This window comes from Haliaeetus albicilla, chromosome 17 (assembly GCF_947461875.1).
Source record: "Haliaeetus albicilla chromosome 17, bHalAlb1.1, whole genome shotgun sequence".
Taxonomy (NCBI): Eukaryota; Metazoa; Chordata; class Aves; order Accipitriformes; family Accipitridae; genus Haliaeetus; species Haliaeetus albicilla.
The window spans coordinates 4,944,470-4,961,577 of record NC_091499.1 but is presented as its reverse complement, the minus strand read 5'-3'; positions in this window follow the sequence as shown (position 1 = coordinate 4,961,577).

Below are 17,108 nucleotides of genomic sequence, written 5' to 3'. Positions count from 1 at the left end.
GGTAAAATCTAGGAAATGTTCAGCTGTCAAGGTCATGGGGGGCACAGAGAGCACACTTCTGCTCTGGTGGGAATAGCACACGGCAAGGAAGGATCGAGATGACAACGCTTGTGTTTGTGCAAGGAGAGTTGGGAAGCGCTTTTATTATGCATAGAGTGGCGATGGAGACTGCTGACATTAATCTAAACTACCTCTGTTGTTTAGGGAGTTAAACCGCAAGGTTTTGTTTTGATTTTGTTGTTTTGCTGAAGTATTTTTCTAACAGAGCTGTGCCATAAAATTGGGATGAAAATATTTTATTTTGATATACGCGGATGATCTTGAGCAAGGCCTAAAATGTTTATAACGATCACGTTAATTGCAAAAATGTGATTTAGCTAACAAAACCTGGGAATACTCTTCCTAAAATTACATTTTGATGGATTTATTTTGCTTTGTTTGTGTGGGCTGAGTAATAAACCGGAAGGCAAAATATTAAATACCTTCACTCCCTGGGCTTAATACGGGCCAAGTAGTATGGGATTGGGGCAATCCCAAGCACAAATACAGGCTGGGCAGAGAATGGGCTGAGAGCAGCCCTGCGGAGAAGGACTTGGGGGTGTTGGTTGATGAAAACCTGGGCATGACCCGGCAATGTGCGTTTGCAGCCCAGAAAGCCAACCGTATCCTGGGGGGCATCCAAAGCAGCGTGGCCAGCAGGTTGAGGGAGGGGATTCTGCCCCTCTGCTCCGCTCTGGTGAGACCCCACCTGGAATATTGCCTTCAGCTCTGGGGCCCCCAACACAAGAAGGGCATGGACCTGTTGGAGCAAGTCCAGAGGAGGGCCACGAAGATGATCGGGGGCTGGAGCACCTCTCCTGTGAAGACAGGCTGAGAGAGTCAGGGTTCTTCAGCCTGGAGAAGAGAAGGCTCCAGGGAGACCTTATTGTGTTCCTTCAATACTTAAAGAGGGCTTATAAGAAAGATGGGGAGGGACTCTTTAACAGGGAGTGTAGTGATAGGACAAGGGGTAATGGTTTTAAACTGAAAGAGTGTAAATTTAGATTAGATATTAGGAAGAAATTCTCTACTGTGAGGGTGGTGAGGCACTGGCACAGGTCACCCAGAGAGGCTGTGGATGCCCCATCCCTGGAGGTGTTCAAGGCCAGGTTGGATGGGGCTTGGAGCAACCTGGTCTAGTGGAAGGTGTCCCTGCCCATGGCAGGGGGGCTGGAACCAGATGATCTTTCAGGTCCTTTCCAACCCAAACCATTCTATGACTATCACTCCCAAGTTAAATCAGTAAGTGTGACTGGAGAGTATCTGCAGTTTAAACATAATCCTCCAAAGCAGCAGCAAAAGTATCTACAAAAGTATTTTGCGACTGAGTAAAGGTACATAATGACACCACTTTTTAAACATTAGCTTCCATATCCTCTGAGGTGGATTACATTGTAGTCAAAACTCTATTATGACTTTATTGACTGGTTTGTACCATATATGAAAGTTGCACTTCAGCTCCAATAGAGCCTGTTCTTTAAAGCCTGGCTCACGTCGGCGGGGGCAGGAAGAGTGGGTGTTCGGAAACACTGGAGACCCCAGTTTTGTCCCCACCTTGGAAGGCTGTCGCTCCTGGCTGGCACAGAGACCCAGTCAAGCAGAGTCTTGGGTCAGGGTCGTAACATGGCCTTGCTCCCACCTCTCCGAAGATGCTGTAATCAAACACGCTTCGTTTCCCTGCAAGGAGATGAGCTGAAGATTTGGCCGTCTCAGAGCTGGTCTGGGATCTGCCACTCATGGCCAGGGTCCGGGGCTGGGCAGGGGGTTGTTCTGCCTCCCCACGGGGGTCTGATTCCTGCAGGCAAAGTTACGCGCCCGGTGGGTTTATTGACCTGCCTGAGTGCAATTACTTGCAGCAATTACTGGCAGCTCAGACCTTGCTTTGTGGTTAATCTTCCTCTGCATGTTATGGGGTGATCTTAAAAATAAAATTATTTTCCAATAATTCTCCCTATGAAAAGTCAATTTAAGAAGGTTTAATTAGGCCCAAGTATTCGCCTTATCTGATAAACTCTTTTGATATAGTATATGCAGTTCTTTAGACGTTTTTGCAGGCAATATTCTATAGACATCGTAATTTCAAGGCTTACTGAATGTAGGAAGAACATTTAAAATTCAACTGGCTCTTTCTATTTTTATTTAATGTATAAATCAGACATAATTCATGCATAGTTCCTTCCAGGTTTAGACATTTATTGAGCACTATGTATGGTTATAAACATTTTGTGGCAGCTGTTTCAAATTTCAGAATAGAAGTAGAAAAAAAAAGAAACCTCACATTTTCACTTCTCCAATTTCCTTTGAAAGCTTAAACAAGGAAGCTTCTAATTTTCTGCTTCCAAACTGGCAGCTGAAATTAGGGCCTTGAATTACTTCTGAGAACTAGGACTTGGGACCTTCAGCCCTACATGGGACCCACAGTCGCTTGGAGGCAAATCTGTAGTACTTGGTTAACTAAAAATGCAGAAATGTAGTAGAATTTTCCAAAACTACAAGGCACCTAATGCTGATAATTAATGAGTCTTCTCAGGAAGTCTATGAAGGGTTTCTCTGCATCTAGAGAAGCTCAGGAGCAGTCTAGTTCTTCAGTCAGTTTTGAAAAGGTTATCATGAAACCCCACATTTTAACTCTTCACTTGAAAATAAGAGTTCTTTTTATTTTTTTCTCCTTTTTTTTTTTTTTTTCTTTTACGGTAAGGACACAGTGATAATGGCACCTTTTTTACATTTTAAACTGTAAAACAAACCTTTGCTGTGTTGACATGCATCAACAACACCCTCCACGCTGGTGGTTGCTTCTTACTCATCCTCAGTCAGCTCCATTGCACGCTCAAAGCCATCCCTGCTAGGCTGAAGTGGGCATCTGCTTTCTCTTCCCCACCCCCAAATGCAGTCCCTTTCAGCCGCTGCTGCCTCGCCGAAAGCAGAAACACTCTTTTCCCAGGTCTCTTCCTTGCACTTTTTCAAGGATGGGTAATGGCCCATCAGTGCATTGGTAGCTGTTGTGGGGACTCTTTGCTCAACTGGTGCCCACCTTTTCAAGACTTTCGCTGTTATCCCACCCTTAAGCTGTGCAGACACCCGGTGCCAAGCTGCGTTCACGCAGTGAGACGATTAAGACAGCCGTGAGCCCCGTGCCGAGGCAGCGCAGCCTCGCTGGCAGCGAGGGAAGAAGACCACCGTCCCTCGGGAGACAGAGAGCCCACCTCAGGGTGGGTGGTCCAGCCTGCGTGGGGGGGTACCGGTGCTTTTAAGGAAGGGCACGCGCGTGAGCGATCGCAGTGAGCCTTCCTGTGGCTTTATATGAAATTCCCCAAAAGACTACACTCAGGTATCAGAGTTTGTTTATGGTAATGAAGGCCCAGTGCCATAAAGCTAGGAAGAATATGTCCCAATAGTGCTTTTTAGAAGCTTTTCACCACTTTGGATAAAATGCTGCTGACAAAATTTCAATCTTGAAATCTCCTGCAACCATCAGATAATTAAGAAAATGTTGCTGAGTCACACCCGCATAGGGTAAGTAAGTGCCTCCCCGGGGCACGGCTGGGAACACCGATGCCTGTTTCAGATGTGTCCCCAAATGCAGCAGATGTCAATGATTAAGTAATATACCCAGTGGCACATTCTCTGCTGACTCATTTGCTGCACTGCTACTGAGATAATAGGAGTCCTACCAGGTAAATTCAAGGCAGAGTTTTGCCAGGACTTTACAAAGATCTTTTCATATAGACTCGGAAGGATGATAAATTTATATAGTAAGAGTCACATTGTAGTTCAAGGATCTTTGCTGGAGAGAATCTGACTCTTCTGGGACCTGTTTGTTGAAATTAGAAGTAGGATGAAAGCTATGCCAGAGACTCTTCTTCCATGGACACCTGAATAAATCCCAGCAAGCATCATCCACTTTTTGTCAGAAATAATTTGGGAGATTATATAAATCTCAGTCTTTTGGTGTGAGCAGTCTAAGAGCAAAGGTGAGGGTAGGACTTTGGTGACTGAACCCTTTGGTATGAAATAAAAGTATAAAATAAAAAAAAAAAATAGCATAGCAAATGTGAAATCTGTGACCCAGATAACTCCAGTTCAGTGGCTGCCTAACCCTAAATTGTCTTACCTATTAAGTCAAAGTTTTCCTAGATGCCTGACGTCCTGCTTCTGGGCAGGCTCTGATGGTAAAATTCCAGCATCAGGAGGCAGATGGGAGTTAATGAAATGTTACAGAGAGCTGCACGGAGGGATGCTGAGAGAAAAGGCACAGAAAAGAGACTGTTGGATTGGAGGGGTTTTTACCCAAGGATACTGTTGAAGCAATGGCTGGGGGATGAAAAGAGGAGCTTTCATGCCATTGTGAGATGGGCTGTGTGTAGACTGGCGGTGGGCGCTCCCCTCCTCTCCCACTCGCTTTCTCAGCCAGAACTGACTGGATGTCACTGACTTGGAGATAAGTAGGAATGATGAATGTTTCAAAAGACACTTTTGCCGCCTCCAGAATCCTGATGCGTTTATGGATCTGCAAATCTAATTTCACCTTCCTGTAACGTGAGCTAAAAGCTTTATTCAAAAGTTCTGAGCTTACCTTGAGCAGGATTTCCTCAAGGGCCAGTGATCACTCTTGTAGACCCCAGTGGAGCAACTGTCCTGATGATTCTTAATTTTTTTGGCCCTGAGTGCACCAGCAGGCTCTGCAACGTCCCACGAGGCGTTTGGCTGCCTGTGCTCAAGGGCAGCTCTGTAACCTGGGGTCAGACTGTGGTGGAAAGAGCTGTGGCAGAAAGAACTGTGAGGTGCCTCACTGGGGCCTCCCCTGCTCTGCAGAGGAGCTGGTGTTAAGGTTAGGCTCAACCTCTGATCCTTGGGCTTTGCTTTGCTTGAGCTATGCTGTGGCCATGCCTCTGCCCAACCATGCTCCTCACTGAAACCTTCCACTTGACTTGACTCATGGCTTGACCGGACCTGCCTCACTCTTATTGTTATTTTTCAATTTTGTAGCTCTACCAGAGAAAGAGTAGATTAACCAATGTAATTGAATAGTCTTTGCTGCAAATGTAATGAGATAGACTGCCGGTAAGACACGTTGGTGCCTCAGACACCTGCCTGGAGGGTCCCTGAGGGTCTTCTTCCCTCCTCAGACACCCTCGTCCCACCACTGCAGCCCCAAACCGTGGCACCAGCCAAAGCAGCAGCAGCTCTGAGCATCTGCAGCCTGACCGGTGCCTGCTCTCGCCTGGCACCACAGCCCGAGACTGCTGACCAGCATGTCCCCAAAGCCAAAGCTGGTGGCTTTGCTCGCTCTTCTGGGCTCAGGCCTTCTCTTCCCCCGCTCTCCTGGCTTTGGGCTCGTCCCAGTTCCCTTGCCTCCTGCTCCCTCTTGTCTGCATCCCTTTTCAACAAAAAACCCAAGACGGCAGTCAATATGAGGGCCAAAACTAATGGCAGTCGCACATTCGTTAATCGTATTAACATTCACATCTACATTAATGACAGCACTGCTAAGCATAGCTATGTCGCAGCCTTTCTCCTTACGCTGGTGATCATTTGAACGGTAACTTCACTGCAGATACCACCCCGGGCTCAAAGAGTCCAAACTCAGAGCAAACACTCAAAGCTAAAAGAAGGTAATCGTCACAATGTTTAGGATTTACACTACGCCATTCGCAGCAGTCGTGACAGTATTTCAGTTTCTGTGTACGTTTGGCACTGGCTTCCTCCCAATTTTTGCAATGACAGCTACCGGCAAGATTAGAGAACCTTTGCTTCTCTTTTAGCTATAAGTCTCCTACGAAAGAGAATTAGTAAAAATCAGCCGGACCCCTAAAGTAGTCTCTTTTCATAGGTGAAAACAGGGATGCTGCTGAGGGGTTAAGGTCACTATTTGAAAAATAATCCTCCATTTCTTAGGTGAAAGGTTCTTTGATTTTTCTGTCTCCAGTTTGCTTTGCCTCTCTCTCTCATATATCTACGGTGAAAGTGGAAAATATCTCAGGATGAGGATGGCTTGTAGAGAAATGCAATGAGACCATAGGAAGCTGATGAGATGCTTTCTGTGGAAGCCAAGCTGCAGGACAAGAGAGGCAATTCACAAGTGGTAGAACAGCTGGCAACTCCAACCCACACCATCTGGATTTGTGTGATTTTATAATATTTATTGTCACTAACTCTGAGAGGAATATGAATAGAGCTGGCTGCAAGTGGAAATGAGCTGGCTTTTCAATAGAGCGAATTGTGTGCAGAGCCTTGGCAGGGACACACAGCAGGGCGAGCATCTGATATCAGCCGGCCAGCCGTGAATTACCACTTCGTTGGTCAGGCTGGCTACATGCAACAACAACAGAAAAAATTTCAGTCAGGCGAGGGAAGCCCTGCTGAAAAAATGGCATTTCAAATCTATCATTTGGAGAGGGGAGATAGAAGGTTGCCAGCTCTCCATCTTTAGCCTGAAGTTTGTGAGAGCTGCCTCATTTTTTCCTTAAAACCTTAGCATTAATAGATGTGGCATTACTCAAGAATCTTACAGTTATATTTTTAAAAAGTCTTTTCGGGTCTTATGGTTAAGAAAAAACTGTGACCGAACTCTACCTAACAGCTGCAGAAAATGGAACAACCCCCGAGTGCATTTTCTTAAATCTGATTTGAACCAGTTTGTGGTTTTGGGATTCTCACGTGTGATTGTGAAAGCACTGAGTTGTCAGTGTTGAGCATATTCATGTAGGTAGCATGATTGCTGCCTTAGGAAACTGTTCTCTGGAGGTGCCTGTTTCGCTTCGTGAACACCGAAGGGAACACTGCTGCTCCTCACACAGCTGTCCCAGCTGGAAGTTCAAAGTGGGACAGGGAGAGTTTAGGCTTTTATGTTTCTGTTCCTCATCTGTGAAATGGGATAACACGTTTTTTTCCTTCCTGCAGATCAGCCAAAGAATAAATTCCTCTTCTTCTGATGTCACGAACTGGTAATTACATGAAAGCTCAACCTGTCTTATTTTTATTTTAAAATGGTTTTACTTCTCATGGGGCATTAGGAAAGCTTAAAACTTTTAGTCTGAGTTTAGTTAAACCAGACTTACAAAGGAAGACTAATAATGGTATCTTCCTTCCTTGCCCTCTTTCTTTCTTTCTTTTTCGAACTTACACATTTCAGTCCTATGTGGTTTGGGAACTGACCTATTTTTGATCATTGACTGTAATACTGAAACAACAGAGAAATACTTGCCACAAGATATGAAACAGAAATTAGCATTTTATTCTAGTAGAATACTATATTTTCTAAATCTTTTCTTCATGTTTGAAAGTCGGGTTTTAATTATTTTTTTTTAAATGGAAAAATACTGGTTCTCTGTTCTGGGATTCACTCCAGAGCTGAAAACACTAGTATTTGTAGCACATCAATTTACAAACCCCTTTAGTTAAGCTGAAGAAAAACGTAGCAAGACATGAATGCCAGAGAAGATGAAGTGCCTAGCTAAGCAGCACACAAAAATGCATCTTATGTCCAGCTTGCACTGAGTGCAATGCCTCAAAAGGGAAAGGGCAGTCACAGAGAGCAGCGCTGGCTCTTCTGTCCCTAGCTAGCAGAAACGGGTGATAAAAGCAACAGCAGAGAGGAATGCAAAGATCTGGCACTGGCATTAACAAGGTACCCCTCTAGAAAAGCCTGCAGTGGTAACAGAAATATTTTCAACACTGAAGACTACTCTGTAACTAGTGTGTCAAGAGGACACCAAGAAGGAGACCAACCTACGTGTATCTATCTATCTCATGTACCGTGGTGAAGATAAATCAAGAAGTAGAGAAGGAAACTCAGCTATTTCTGTCAGCGGGGTGCTGTGAGCTAGCTGTGCATCTATTGAAAAGGAAGAATTCAACTAGAGAAACAAGAGGGACATATCAAGCACTATTGCTCTCCTACTTCAAGAGAAAGGACTGGGAATTTTTCAGCCCGTCCTTGACTTAATCCATTTTACCAGTTTTTGTGTCCCTGCCTGGTGAGACCTCGGTTTAGCTGAAAAAAATAGGAGACCTTGAAGCACAACCTAAAGAAACAAATCCCTGCTGTGCTTGCTGGGCATGGGACACGTCCTGCTCTGAATGCCCCATGTGTGTGTACCAGGATCTGCCCCCCTTGAGGCTTTTCCTGCATGAGGCTGTATAATACTAAAGAAATTCCCTTATGATGAGTTTCCCAAGGGCATTTTGTACAGTGCGCTATCACAAAGCTGTAAATTCATTCACTTTGTATGCATTTGGTGGCATTAAGATTTGAAGTATTCAGGGGGAAAATAAGTCCTATTTTGGAAATGCCAGCATGTGCGGACAGGAGTGAACATAAAGTGGACAGCAGCATCTTCTCTTTTTTTCCTAGTCAGACGTGCTCACCCACAACGTCATCTGCCACAGCAGCTTGGACATCCCCAGGGCCAAGTCCTGACTGGTGCCAGGCTTCGCAGGATGAACTGGGAGGCTGGTGGTAGCTGGGCTGGACTTTCCAAAGGTCTCCTACTCCTTGGCCTCAGTACTCTGGGCTTACTGCATGCACGCCGTGATGCCACAGGGGTTTATGTGAGTGGCCTTTATGTGTCCTCAGCCGTAAGGCAGAGGGTCAATGCGGTCTTGAAACAAAATTCTTCAATTTAAAAATCATTGTTAGCAATCATTCACTCAGATCCCTTACACTGAAATGCCTATAAACACAGATATTTCACAGCCAGATAGTATGTTCTCTGTTCCTGAAAGAATAGCTCTATCGGTTTTTTTAAAGGGTAACTGTTGAGCAGACAAATGGAAATGTGACCATTATATAGAACAAGGCGTGTAGTGAAGAGAACAAATTCCTCAGCTCCCTGACAGCAAAATTGTGTTTAATCATATTCAGCTCTTTTCTCCTTGTCCAGGCATGTCCAGAAAAAAATCAATCTTATGATCAACATGCCACAGGAATCTCATTTTTTAATTTAGCTCTCTGAGGGATTCTCTTTTGATCCTTCTGATCAGACAAGAACAATTACTGTGCCTCTAAGCTCTCCCCTGCCTCCAGTCTCCAATTAGTCACATCGATAACATTTTTTCAATGTAAAAATCAGGTCACCTCTTCAACTGCTTATGTCTAAATCAGGAGACACTATGATAACTCATTCACAAAACAAAACCTCACTCTTCCCAGCCAGCCCAGGGCCTTCTGCCTCCAGGTTTTCAAAATCATCACCTTTTAAAAACCTTCGTCTGAGCTGTAAGCAAGCCACTGATGAAATTTTTGTTTGCTTGAAATACCTCCTGGTGTTTTGAGAAGTACATGAGCTAAGCCAAGCACTTGACTGCATGTGTTTCAGTTCGCTAAACAGACCTTCTGAGATCAGTGGGATACTGACACATCCAAAATTGAGCCTGTACTTAAGTGCTGTGAGTCCAGAACTTTCTCCTCCACACTTTTCCAGTTTGTTTTCTTCTTTTCAGAACTTTGAACTATGTTGTGAGTTTTTTCTTCAACTGTCCTTTCAATTCTGTCACAGAGAAAGGTCACAGTCTTCACAGTTTGTTGGTTTTCTTGTCTGATTTCAGTCAGGCCTTGAAGGCAGCAGCCTCTCACCTACATTTGTTCAAGACAAAAAAAGCCATGTTGGGCTTGATGGCACTTGAGCTTACTGTTGAAGCACTCCCCCTCCCCACTGGTGTATCTTTTTCCTTTAGGCAAGTACCAGCAAAGCTTGCCAACCATTCAAAACAAAATGTTAGTGGGGAAAAGAAAAACCCTTTATATTAAAAAAAAGTCATGAAAAACTAAAGAAGAGGCTAAAAAAAACCAAAACACCTCAACCAGCTCTTCTCCTTTCATACAGGGCCTGGCTCTTCCTCTGGTGTGGGGCAGAGATGAGGCCAGCCCAGCTGGGGAGCCAAGCCTGAGCCACGTTGCGAGGACACGGACCCTCACAGCACTGCCCGTCCCACCTGGTGGGATGGCCGGAGGTGGGAGACCAAAGCAGTGTCTCCTCATTCCCTTGGGAATGTCTTGAGGCAAAGTGGATGGATTTACAGGTCAACAAGGGATTGCACGGCTGGTGTCAACAACAAAGATTTGTCTTCAAGACCTTGGAAGCCTTTCTGATGATCGAGAACTTCTTGGAAGAGATGGGATCCCCGTGACCACGTGGGGTAAAAATGTCTTCGCCAACACGCTGGCCGACCTGGTAAGGAGGTTTTAAACTAGAAGTGATGGGGGAGAGAGATGATGATCTATAATCAAGTGAGGGAGTGGTTGGCAAACAAAGGGTGTGGGGTGATGTGGACAAGAGACTTTGTAATCAACATAAGGCAGAAAGTGGCCCATCCTAAGGTTATGAACCCAAATAAGGGTGAGCCTACATGACAGCACGATGGGGGAAGATCTCATACCTTTGCTGGGAAATCATCACAACTGGGAGTTGCCTTCATGTGAGATAGCAGGGGCGATGCAGCTGGCTCTGCCTCTGGAGGGGTGATGAGCCAGCTGAGAGCTTATGGGTGAGGGTTAGAGGGTAGATCAGCATGGGTGACATTGTGACGGGGGTCTGCTACAGACCACCTGGTTGGGAGGAAGTAGATAAAGCCTTCTTCAGACAACTGGAAGAACCAAAATACAAAAATGATGAGTATATTTACCTAAAACCAGAAAGGTTTTGTATACATAAACCCAAGACGGTGGTGAGGCACCATGGGACATGGTCTACTACCTGGGAGGGAGCGTGGGCCTCAGCGTATCGAAGACCTCAACCCAGACGGAGTTCTGGGGGAGGATGCCACCATCCCAGTCGCAGGCAGGGGACAGTGTCCGTGTCCTTGTGACGGGATACGTGCCCTGGGTGAGGAGCTGTTGGCAGGCGAAGGAGTTGCGGAGGAGGTGAGCAGCTGCACACCGTCAGGGAGAATGAGCAAGAGATTGACAGGCTCTTTGCAGAGGCTGAACAGCCCCGAGGTCCCTTCCAAATGGAATTATTCCATGATTCTGTGATACGAGGACAAATGAATGTAAGCAGATCTTCCTCAATAGGAGCATGAAGGAAAACTCTGAGCACAGGTAACTTAGTGACAGGTTGTATGAATAGATTTGTGGAGCTATGGTAATTCAGCCTTAATAATGCTGAATAATGTGTAACCTGGAGGTCTCGATCCAAGGTTTTGTACCTCAGCTTTGAGGATGATGTGGAGCAACAGGAATGCTGAGATGGCTATAAAACATGATCTGTAAAGAAATATTGAACAGACTCAGACTGTTAACCTAAAAAAGACAAACTGAATGAGAAACACCATAGGAGTCTGTGAATGCTTCAAGCTCTCCTTGGACAGTTCCAAAGAGGAAAGAAACCACCTAGTCTATGCTTGTGCTGGATATGACAAAAAAGCAGTAAAAAAAATCCTAAATCGTCACAGACTCCTAAAGGACTGGCCTATTGTCTACAGCCATGTGGACAGCCTAGCACATGGAAAACCCCTAGTGCCAAGAAAACAGTTTTTGTTAAGTGTTTTGACCCACTGAAGCAAAATGAATAAAAATGCCATAACCTGCCACATTTACCTGAGTTCCAGCCCTGGATAACTGCCTTTTGCTTGTGGCAATGAATTGTCCCCCTGGTTTGCCTGTTTCCACAGATACCTGGGAAGATTTCTTTTGCCTTCAGGTTCTCCATTGCTTCGCCATAGTGCTCCCCAGCTGAGGCAGATGGTCAAAACTTAAAGCATTGCCAGGCTAAGTGTCTTCACCAACAGTAAGCACAGATAACGTTAGAGAGGGAGGAAATGAATATTCATAGACCCACTGCCTCTATAAACATAAACAAGCATGTAGGGAAAGTGAGGCAAAGGATTAGTAGAGTTAGGTGGAAGGAAGTGGGGTTTGGTTTGTTATTTTTTTTTTTTCCCCTGGGGTAAATATCTAGCTGGGTGAAGATGCAGTATTTTCTCCACGTTCCTCTCTGGTGGGTTGACCTTGGCTGGCTGCTAGATACCCAGTTAGCCACTGTCTCACTCCCCCTCCTCAACAGGACAAGCAGAGAAAATAAGATGAAAAAGCTCATGGGTTGAGATAAGGACAGGGAAATAGCTCACCAATTACCATCAGGGGCAAAACAGACTGGACTTGGGGAAGACTAATTTAATTTATTGCCAACTGAAATAGAGTTGGATGCTGAGGAACAAAGACAAAACCTCCCCCTTTTCCCAGCCTCAGTTTCCCTCCTCCATCCCCAACTCCTCTGTCTCCCCTGCCCTGAGTGCCGCAGGGGTTGTGGTCAGTCCATAACACCTCGTCTCTGCTGCTCCTTCCTCCTCTCGCTGCTCCCCTGCTCCCGTGTGGATTGTCCATGGGCTGCAGTCCTTCAGGAGAACCTGCTCCAGCATGGTCCTCTCCATGGGCTGAGGGGAAATCTCTGCTCCAGTGCCTGGAATGCCTTCTGCCCCTCCTTCTTCTCTGACCTTGGAGCATGCAGGGGTGTTTCTCACTGTTTTTCCCGACTCCTCTCTGCTCTCTGGCATTTTTGCCCTCTCTTAGACACACTTTCCCCCAGGTGCCATCATCTTGACTGAGGGGCTCAGCCGTGCCCTGAGGTGGGTTGGCTGGAGTCCCGCACGGGGCAGCCCCGGCTGCTGCTCACAGAGACCACCCTGCAGCCCCCCTGCCAGCACCTGGCCAGTACACCCAGTACATCCCCGTATTCTCTTTTCCTTTTGATAAAATATTTTTCTGTTGGTATATTATTAAAAAATCATTATTTGTTTATTAACTTTGAAAAAAAAATAGTAAGACTTGAACCAGGACCTTTTTGCTTATGATGACGTTTGGCTTCTGCTGATGGTTGGCAGGGGTGTTACGCAGACACTGAAGTCTTTCCCAGCTGCTGTGAAGTGCACACACGCGTGCAACAGGGCTGTGTCCCAGGGTTCAGGTCGCTGATCACCAACCTCCTCCTCTGGAGCCCAGGCAGAATTTCCATCCCCTGCTGAGAACGATAGAAGAGTGAGTCAAGGACATAAACCCCAAGCAATGTGTTAGGTACCCTGCCTCCCTGGCCCAACTCATGTATTTTCTCCAAAAATTATATTTCAGGAGTTCCGGCTGCACCTTTTTTGTCTGTCCTGAACCAACCATTTTCTATAGCGCAGATTTCATTGAAATAGCATTTCTAGAATCAAAAGAAAAAAATGTAGTCCTGTTTTACTGCCACGGGTTGGGAATAACTTTATTATTCAGAATATCTGAGAAAAATTGGTATTTTTGGCTTTTACAAAGAAAAATTTGTAATAATGGAATGTTTATATTCCTGTTTCCTTTCTTTTTACTAGTAAAGTATTCCTGTAAAGATTAGGAAGTAGGATTATTTTTGTGACCTATAGCTGTGTGTCTCATTTGTCTTCTGGAATTTCCCTTTAACATACCGGGCAGTTTCATTCATCATTGCGCGAAAGCAGCCAGCAACCAACAAATGAAGAACTGGCTAAGTGATAAATTGCACAGACTAATTGTACCTCGAGGATGGGATTCCTGGTAGCGCTCGGCATCTTCTCTGACCAGGCGCTATGTGATGTGGGGGTGAATATCAATGATTCCTGCATTCTCAGCTCAGATGCTCCCTGGGCTTTACCTACAGTACGTAAAAGTGATGTTACCAAGGTTCTCCACGTGATGTACTTTTTCCAACCAGAAAATTTAGTATGGGTGGAAAAAGAAGACTTCAGATGCTAGTCCTGGATTTCCACATCTCCAGCAGTCAGTCAAGGGCAGGAGCCTCTCCAATCCTCCCCAAATTCCTAATAAACATCCCTTATGCATCCACAGCTCAGCTCTTTGGTGGACGCACTTGAATGGTGAGGCGTCAGATGTACTGCTCGTGTGTTGGACAGATGGTCAGTGCTTCCTCAGCGAGCCCACCGCTTGGAGGAGACCTCAGACTTACTCTGCAAATACTCCTCATTCCAGCAGTAGACGTGTGGCAGGCTGGGTACACCCTGCCCACCACAGACGCCGTGGGCACGTTCATAAACTTCTGTCTAGGAAATCTGGGACAGAAATATGGCAGGTCTGTAACACAGGTATCTGCAATATAAGTAGCATTTTAATAAGCAACTAAATAACAGCATAAGGTGCATATTCAAGAATCACTTACACATTCAAGAGTCTGTTTCATCGAAAATAGGATTTAGGGTACATTTTCCCAAAGTGCTTACATCTTTTTTGTTTTGAGTTTTACGGCGTTTCTGGCTGTGGTCTCCCTGAGGTTTGCCACTAGTTTGACAGTCCGAGAATATTACTTAATACCTTCAAAAATTATGTACAAGGTCACATCAAGGTATCATTTTTTAAGCAGGAGCCCTACAGAAAACAGCTAAACAATAACCGTACTAATGGCCCTGAATGTGCTTGTATCAATATGTTATTTCACTGCATAAAGAAATCAATGTTATTAAAAAAATCATAGCAATCATAAGGACATAGCCAATTTGAGAGCGCTATTTACTGAATAGCTAGTGACCAATTTTCCAGTCCTCCTGTTTAAATTAATGAATATTTAAAGAGGAGACTAATTTGATTTCCTTGAAACCTGCCCAGTTTCATTAACACAGTGGGGGAAAATACAAAATATGTATTTGAATGCTTTGTTCTTCAGGAAAAGCTATTCTACCTCTGATGTGCTGCAGATTAAAAGAACCCAGTGATTAAAATAATATTAACACAGTTTATGTCACTCCTGTTATTTCCCAGTCTTAAACTCAGGCAAGTGAAAGATGGTTAAATTCCTATTTTTTAATGAGACTTTTCAGAGAATAATATACAGGCTTTGTGGGAAAGGCTGAAAAAACGAATTTTTTTTCACGAAGCGGCAACAACCATTTGGAGGGGAGGGCGATTCCAACATGACAAAAGCGTGGTGTGGGCTAGGATGTCTCCCAAGTACAGTGACACTGTCTTAAAGCCATTCGGAATGTCAACAAGCTTTGCTGTGCACGAAGACTGTAAATGATACAGAAGCAGTCCCTTATCTGGGTAGAACAAAGACTGTCAGAAAAATCTTTCTTTTTTTTTTTTGGATGAATTTCATTTACCTTTTCAACAGATTTTAAATCTTTTGTAAAATACTCCAAGGGGGCATAGCACAGTATGAGACTTGTAATCAGCCTGGAAAGAGTGACAGAAAACTGGCTCATTTGGTCTCTCTCAATGCTTTCCTTTATTCTAACCCGTCTGTTCAGAGCTTAAATCACAGGAAATTTGAGTGTTTAACTCTTACAGCAGGTAGCAGAAAAAAAGCACAAAGGAACCTGAGCAAAATATTTGAAGTAAAATCTAGATTCAGAAGCAAATCAGGGCATGACTCACCTGCATAAAGCAATTATTGTACATGCATAACCTTTTTTGTTGTTGATCCACCTGACAAGAGAATGCACAGATTTAGCATGAAAAAAAAATCATCCTTAGCTTTTCATGAGGGAAAAAACTAATTGAGTAAAAAAAAAAAATTGGAGGGAAAAAAAAGAGTATATATTAGCTGGCTAACAGCAGGAAAAAACCCGATCTTGGCATGGATGTCTAGCAAGAAGTGCTGGAGTGTCTATAGCTGATACCTATCAACCTGTTTGTAACAGCATGTAATAACGGTCAGAGGTGTGCCTTGGTGAGCTTTGGTCCCTAAGGAAGTGTGTGCAAGGAAAAATAGGCACCTGTTGTTTGTCTCCTTACATTCTGCCTAAATAAATAGTTACATGTATTTTAGATCCCATCCTCAGACTCTTGGGACGAGCACCGTCTTTCTGTTACGCGTTGGTACGATAGCTGCTCTGCTCCATGCCTGGGCTTTCTAGGAGAAAAAAAACTGTATAGGGGAACAGAGAATACCTGAAAAATGTGAAGTCTGGACATAACTGCAAGGATGAGAATATCTCTTCATATCACAGCCCTTTGTCTGGGACAGCTGCATTTTGCCTTTCTCAGTTCCATCTGGAATTTCAAGCAGATACTTCCCTAGGGATATTTTCTTTGTCACTGCTGTTTTTCTGTTGTTTCTTTCAAATAGAAACATAATTTAATTTTTAAGAAACACATGCTGAAGCCACTAAACCCAGCCTTTTTAATACACTTTATCAATATTAAATATAACTCTCGTGCTCCACAGCTAGAGTACAGAACAAGAAGGATAGGATATTGGCTGATAACATTATTCAGCATCCCCAAAGCTCCATTTACATAACCTGAAAGTCTCTCTAACTATAAAGTTTCAATATATAACTTGTGCTGTACATTGCTGTCAGTTGCGAACAGGCTAAGACAGTACTTACAAACAACTAAGAACTTCAACATCGTGAACATTAATAACTGGCTTAATGAAAGACTTGGCCTCTCTCAGTCTGAACAGATGCTAATGGAAGTCGAATTAGAACCCAGATTTGCTCAGGGAGCAGGTGTCAAGCCATGTTACAAACACAGGTTATGTATCTGGTCTTTCATCCAGTTTTGCTCAAGCAGGGAAAAATTTTGCTTCTCAGGTCCTCTGGGCTACACCTACACTGCCAGGCACAAGGGACCTGAGCACCCTCCAGGGGACTGTCCCTGTTGTTCTGTTATTCGTGGAACAGCTTGGGCCCATGTCAAACAGCACATTCCCAGGCAGCTTCCCAGTGAGCACCCTGGGTGTATTGGGTTTGCGTGGCAAGGTTTTGGTAGCGGGGGGGCTACAGGGGTGGCTTCTGTGAGAAGCTGCTGGAAGCTTCCCCCATGTCTGACAGAGCCGATGCCAGCCGGCTCCAAGATGGACTCGCCACTGGCCAAGTCCAAGCCCATCAGCGATGATGGTAGTGCTTCTGGGAGAACAGATTTAAGAAGGGGGAAAAAAACCTGCACAATGGCAACTGCAGCCAGAGAGAGGTGTGAGAGCCCCAGCCCTGCAGACCCCCAGGTCAGTGCAGAAGGAGGGCAGGAGATGCTCCAGGCGCCGGAGCAGAGATTCCCCTGCAGCCCGTGGTGATGAAGACCGTGGTGAGGCAGGCTGTCCCCCTGCAGCCCAGGGAGGTCCACGGGGGAGCAGATCTCCACCTGCAGCCCGGGGACAGAGAAGCCC